Source organism: Lactuca saligna, chromosome 5 (assembly GCF_052625555.1).
Source record: "Lactuca saligna cultivar CGN05327 chromosome 5, ASM5262555v1, whole genome shotgun sequence".
Classification (NCBI taxonomy): Eukaryota; Viridiplantae; Streptophyta; class Magnoliopsida; order Asterales; family Asteraceae; genus Lactuca; species Lactuca saligna.
The window spans coordinates 255,906,503-255,914,318 of NC_136421.1; positions in this window are offsets into that span (position 1 = coordinate 255,906,503).

The following is a 7,816-nucleotide window of genomic DNA, read 5'->3' on the forward strand; positions in this document are numbered from 1 at the left end:
GGCAAAACCGACACGGCACCGGGAGACGTAAATAGTGAATTTACGATAGAAGACTTTTTAGCCTTATCAATATAAACAAAAGTTGTAGAATATGTTAAACTAAGAACATCGATAAAAAGAACGCCCAAATCTGACTTCGTATGAGGAAGTTATGATTTTTCTAAGATTCGGCTTAGCAGTGTACAGCCCGAAACTCGAATTTTAGTTCGAGTGGCTTTTGGCTTACGCGACCTAAATGAGAGTTGAAGGTCTCATTAATAGGAACTCAACGGTAAAAAGACAGACGAAAACGGAGTCCGTATGAAGGAGTTATGATATCTTCGCGGTCATTTAACAGTCTAAACGCCTCCTACTGTTAAATTTGAGATCGGTCGAGAATTAGCCGACGGAGTCTAACCGAAAGTTGTAGATCTTGATTTTACCTACGCGTGGATATAAAGAACGTTGAAAACGGAGCTCGTATGCGAAAGTTATGATTTTTCTAAGTTTGAAGGCTCATACGCGATAGGGGGTGACGTGGCACCACCAGAATTGGACACGTGGCACCACCAGAAGGCCACCACATGGACCAACTCGACGAGTCATGACTCATACTCGACGATTCCATCATATTTCTCCCCTATAAATAGAGGTGTCGGGTTCCATTCATTCTCACACCTCCCAAACCTTCTTTCTCTCTCTAAACTCTCTCTCTAAGCCTCCCTAACCCCCTTAAGCCTAGGGTAACTCCCTAGCACGAAGCGGAAGCTCCGGAGCACCCGACGGCTCCGAGAAAAGAGCCTTTCGGCTCGGGAAACGCTGCTCCAGCGAAGCCCGGTTTTGCGAAAAACTCGCTGTAAGTGAGGTACGCCTACGCTAGTTTTAATATAGCTTCTAATTAATTATAGTAACATTATTAGGACCTTAAAATAATTATTTGGGCTATTATTATGAGTTATATTGAGTGTTATTTAACACTTATATAATAATAATAATAGCTAGACTATTAATTAGTCACGGTTATCGTTAGACTAAACCATAGTGGTATTGGTACTAGGTTTTATCGAAGGAATTTGTTTTGAGAGTATCGAAGCGCTGTCCGAGTGCTAAGTCACCACCTACTCAGGTGAGTGCATGGTCACTTTCATCTTACACATAGATATGAAGTATTTTAATATAAATTACATGCTATGTGTGCATATTGTTTGAATACTTGTTGTCTATGCTGGATGAATGATTTATACATGTTTTAAATGATTTAAACTGTATATTTATTTTATATCTACAAATATGTTGGGATAAAACATGGGTAGATGAAATAGTTGGTGAGTGATGAAATAAAATAATGAGAGATAGGTGATGATAGGAAGGTGATGATAGATAGGTGATTATGAATCGGTGATGTAGGATACTACAACCTTGTCCGACAATTTGGAGATGTAGTCATCTACCAGAGTATAGATGGCGACCACGGACTATTATAGACAACCCCGTAGAAACACCAGCAGGCTAGTAACCTGTAGGTGATGAATTACGAGTTCAGGCAATGTTGTAACTACGTATTCATGCGATGATAGTCTAACCCTTATTATGAAGTACGAGTCCAGGCGATGTTGTGGCTACGTATTCATGCGATGATAGACTAACCTGTTGGGTTTTGAGCAATCTAACACTTCCTAAGTGTGCATGCAACCCTAATAAACCTTGGATCTATGTTTGTCTAAATACATGCAAAATAATAATTTTCCAAGGTTTATAACCTATCTAACATGGCATGGGGAACATTTCAACATAAAAGAGTTAGAAGAGATTACATACCTTTTGGTGAGTTTGGTTCTAAGGAGTTTGAGGGCCAAGCACCAATAGTGTGAATGCCTCAAATGGAATCACAAACACCATAAACTCTTGGAAAACTTTGAGAGAGTATACACCTTGTATAAAATCGGCCACACACATGCACACACACACTAGTTCACTAGTTTTCTCTTAGGCTCCATTTCATGCTCCATAAGCATGCTTATATAGTGTGCATGGTTAGGGTGAAACCCTAATAACCCATGTCTTTTCCTTTTCCAAGGATCCATGGGTTAAAAGCTCCATGGATCATCCATGGACTTCCACATAAGCCTAGCCCATTAACAAATGAGTATTAGCCCACACTATATAAAACAAATAGCCCATAATTTAATTAGTCTTCCTTTTAATCTCTAAATTAATTCATAATTAATTTAAGACTAAAACTAATTAAATAACTTAACTTCATATTAATATATTATAACTCATAATATATTAATAAACATATGTGTATAACTCTCATAAAATTATCCATAATAGTTTGGATGAGATGCAACCCAAATGGACCATGTCGGTCGGGTCAAGTATATACCAAATAAGTTATGGACTTAGACACCTTATCCAACAGACTCCCACTTGGATAAGTCTAATAACTATATTTTCCTATAACTTCAGGAACCAACCAACAATCATAGCTCTCGAAAACTCCCTCGAACAATGAAGACTCTGTCGAACTATGAAGCGCCATTTTAGATAAGTGATCACATAATCCTCTGTTCTCATGATATCAGCCAGACAAACACATGGAACTATGTCTTGCTTATTGTCTAGCAGTTGTTTCTCGATTTTCCGATTTGTTTGACGAAGAACTTCACTGAACACATCGGTTTAGTTCTGACCAGGCCTGGTACATGGGTCAACACAAAATCATCGAGGGGCCCAGATATCGCTTCTATTTCTAGAAGGAACAGATAAACTTCGACTGATATGCTTGTTCTACTACTTATTGAATTGTACACAAAGGCACGTTTTATAACATCAAGTTACTGATGTGTTTACGTGCAATCAATGCACAACCAACTCATAGGTAACAACTCATATCTCTAGGTTTAAAGATTTATATCATGTTATCGTCTCACGATCACTCGAGATAAATTCCATGAAGTGATACAAGTGAGCGTGGGTTTATACCAATACTCATAACTTATGAGTACTCATGAATGTTGCAGCAACCATTGCCATGTCTAAACACCTTTAAGGCATCTACAAACCCAATTCATGACAATCTTGATTCATACCTACTTCCGACGTATGATCGATTATGGAGGTTTGAATAAATTAATTATTCTGGAAGTCAAAACATGCAAAACTGAAACAATAGTAAATAATTGACAATGATAGTAACACTTTACTCATAAATAAATCACAAATTTTATTCATCATCAAACGTCGATTACATTTTACAAGTTTCAGGAAAACTATCTAATCTGTAAAACTAATATCGTCCCTCAGCCCGATGCGTCTCGCATGCTGAAAATGCTTAACCCTCGTCAGTCCCTTCGTAAGGGGATCTGCAGGATTCCCATCCGACGATATCCTCCTTGTCACAAGGAGTCCTTCTTCAATCTTGTGTCTTATGAAGTGATATTTTCTGTCAATGTGTCGGGATCTGCCATGATCTCTTGGTTCCTTGGCTAAGGTAACCGCACTATTGTTGTCACAGAAAATCTCTATAGGTTCCTTAATAGCTGGTACAACTCCAAGGTCTCCGATGAAGTTCTTTAGCCATATCACCTCCTTCGCTGCTTCACTCGCTACTATATACTCTGATTCACAAGTCGAATCAGCCACCGTCTCCTGCTTGGAACTCTTCCAAGAAATTGCCCCTCCATTTAAGGTAAAGATCCAGCCCGACTGAGAGCGGAAATTATCCCTATCAGTCTGAAAACCAGCATCACTATACCCTAATACTTTCAAGTCATCACAGCCACCAAGGGTAAGGATCCAATCCTTAGTCCTCCATAGGTACTTGAGAATGTTCTTTACCGCGGTCCAATGAGCCTTGCCAGGGTTCCCCTGATACCTGCTGACCATGCTCAAAGCAAATGCCACATCAGGACGGGTACAAGTCATAGCATACATGATCGAGCCAACTGCGGAAGCATATGGTAATTGGCTCATCTCAACTATCTCTGCCTCTGTACTCGGACTCTGAGTCTTACTCAGTTTGGTATTGCTTTGGATTGGTAAATCTCCTTTCTTGGAATTCTCCATGTTGAACCTTTTCAACACCTTATCCAAGTAGATACTCTGACTAAGTCCAATTAGTCTTCTACTCCTTTCTCTTAATATCCTTATCCCTAGGATATAGGTAGCCTCCCCTAGGTCCTTCATAGCAAAGCACTTCCCAAGCCAGGACTTAACCTCCTGCAAGGTTGGGATGTCATTTCCTATGAGTAGTATGTCATCCACATACAGTACCAAGAAGCTAACTATACTCCCACTAGCTCTGACATACACGCAAGACTCATCTTCGCTTCTCAAGAAGCCAAACTCTTTTACCTTCTCATCAAAACAAAGATTCTAGCTACGAGATGCTTGTTTTAATCCATAAATGGATTTCTCAAGCTTGCATCCTCTATTAGGGTACTCTGCATTGACAAAACCCTCTGGCTGATTCATGTACACATCCTCAGCCAACTTTCCATTAAGGAAAGCGGTTTTGACATCCATTTGCCATATTTCATAATCATGAAATGCTGCAATGGCTAACATAACCCTAATAGACTTAATCTTTGCTACCGGCGAAAAGGTTTCATCATAATCAACACCTTGAGTTTGAGTAAAACCCTTCGCAACCAGTCGAGCCTTATAAGTATGCACTTTTCCTTCCATGTATGTCTTCTTCTTGAAGATCCATTTGCACCCGACTGTTTTACGGCCTGGTACATTGTCAACCAAGTTCCAAACTTGATTGTCATACATGGACTGTATCTCGCTGTCCATAGCCTCCTTCCATTTAGTAGACTCCGGGCCTGCCATGGCTTCCTTAACACTGCTAGGTTCATCCAAATTTACTAGTGTACTATCACTAATAAACGTATCACCTTCCGTAGTAATATGAAAACCATAATAAAACGAAGGTGTGTTCCTAACCTGTGTGGAACGCCTCGGAGGTACAGACTCGTCAGCTGGATCAACAGGAGTGTCCTCCTCAGGTTGATTGCTAGTGTCTGAGGTTCCTTCACCAATTGATTCTTGAATTTCTTCAAGATCAATCTGCCTCCCACTGTCTCCTTGGCTTATAAATTTTTTCTCGCGAAAGATCCCTCTTCGTGCTACAAAGACCACATTCTCACTGGGTCTGTAGAAGAGGTAACCGAAGGATTTCTGTGGGTAGCCGATGAAAATACACCTTTCACTTCGGGGTTCAATCTTATCATGAGTTTCACGCCTCACGAAGACTTCGCAACCCTAAATTTTGATGTGGTCCAAATTGGGAACCTTCCCAGTCCACATCTCATGAGGTGTTTTAGTAACCTTCTTTGTAGGGACTAGATTAAGGATATGGGCGGCAGTCTCTAAGGCATACCCCCAAAAAGAGATTGGTAATGAAACTCGACTCATCATAGAGCGAACCATGTCCAACAAGGTTCGATTACGCCTCTCAGCTACACCATTCAGCTGTGGTGTCCTGGGAGGAGTCAATTGTGAGACAATCCCACACTCCTTAAGATAGTCAAGGAACTCGGTACTAAGATACTCACCACCTCGATCGGATCGAAGCATCTTAATGTTCCTGCCCAATTGATTTTCTACTTCCTGTTTGAATTCCTTCAACCTTTCAAAGGTTTCGGACTTATGTTTGATTAAGTAGACATACCCATATCTACTAAAATCATCAATAAAAGTCACATAATACCGATTAGCATCCCTTGTGGCGGTTTTGAATGGTCCACATACATCAGTATGTATTAGGTCCAACAAACCTTCACCCCTCTCACAAGTTCCAGTGAAGGGTGATTTTGTCATTTTTCCAAGTAGACAAGATTCACAACTATCATCTGATTTAAGGTCAAATGATTCCAAGACTCCACTCTTTTGGAGTTGGCCTATGCGTTTCTTGTTTACATGTCCAAGACGACAATGCCACAATGATGCTTTATCTAGGCTAGTAGAAGAATCAATATACAACACATTATTTCCTAAGTTGTCTACAATCGACACAGTTTCATACACACCATCACGAGGTAATGCTTTAAAATAAAACACATTATTAAAGAAAGCATTAATACCACCACATTCATTATCAAACGAAAAGGTAAAAACTTGTTTGTACAAAGCATGAAAAGAAATAATATTCCTCGCCATTTCAGACGAGTACACACATTTATTCAAATCTAATTTTAACCCATTATTAAGCAACAAAGTATAAACTCCAATCTTGGAAACAGGTGAAGCCTTCCTATTCCCCATGATTAAGTTTATCTTCCCGTGCTCCACATCCTCACTTCTTCTTAGGCCCTGCAAATCAGAACATATGTGAATACCACATCCTGTATCAAGCACCCCAAGAGTTAGAGTATGTTGAGTAATTAGACAATATAGTGTAAATACCTGCATAGGTGGGTTTCACTTTCCCATCCTTTAGATCCTGCAAGTACTTAGGGCAGTTTCGCTTCCAGTGTTCCTTTTCATGGCAATAAAAGCATTCAGCATCCTTGGGAATGGCAGAAGGAGTGGCAGAACCGTTCTTGGTCTTTGATGAGGAGCCTTCAAGAGACTTTCCCTTGGTACCCTTCGAAGGGTGCTTCCTCTTTTTCCCTTTGCCTTGCCCAATAGCTAAAACAGGGGTAGAAGTTGGAGTAGGAATAGTAGAGGTAACAACCGCTTTACCCTTAAGACCGGTTTCAGCGGTCTTCAAGAGTCCTTGAAGCTTGCTGAGGGTAACTTCCTCCTTGTTCATATGATATGTCATTCGAAAATGATCATAACAAGAAGGCAAGAAGTGCAAAATGATGTCAATTGCCAACTCCTCGGGGATGTTAACATTCAGCTTCAGCAAACGGTCCACATCTCTTTGCATCTTTTGCATGTGGCCCATGACGGATTCACCATCCTTCATGCGGGTAGTTATTATGGAGGAGATTATTTCATACCGCTCCTGACGAGCACTCTGATGGTACCTTTCCATCAGGTCTTGGTGCATCTCAAAAGGGTAGAAATCTTCATACGACTTTTGGAGCTCGGCTGTCATCGTGGCCATCATGATACATGCCACCTTAGTAGCATCTCTCTCATGAGTCCCGAATTCAGCGATCTCCTCAGGAGTAGCAGTAGACTCATCAAGTTCTTTTAACTCCTTATCGAGGACATATTCCTTGTCCTCGTAACGAGTAACCATCCTGATGTTCCTAATCCAATCCATGAAGTTGGAACCATCAAAGATGACCCTCCCACAAAGATTCATGAGAGAGAAAGAACCAGTTGGGTTAGAGCCTGAAGCATTAGTGTTGGAAGACATCTGAAAGAAGAAAGTAAGTTTAGATTAGATATTTAGGATCCTTAATAAGACACCCAAATGTAATATTAAGGCTAGGATCCAATCACAACATATTACACTTAGAAGAGGGATGTCGTAATCTAAGTAATAATATATTTGAAAGGTAGGTGAATGATGATTCACCAATTTCCACCATGAAAACGAAATGATTTATTAGGTTTAATTGGATTTGAAATTCCTAGATTCTTTTGAGATTCATTGAACTTTTCAATGGTATGTTTCAATCTCGATTGTGCCCTTCAAGTTTTGTGACTGGGATGCCGAGGATCACAAAACAAGGTGTGAATAACCATGCTAATTCACTTGGTACTCTTAATATTATCACCTAATCAATGTGCCGGTTAACCACACACGCTCCATTGATCTATGACAAACATTAAGTCACCCTTCGTGATCCTTACTAGTCCTAGTTAGTGTGCCGGTTAACCACACACGCTCCACCAACGACTTGGTAAGGTACAAAGTGTGAATTCCATGGAC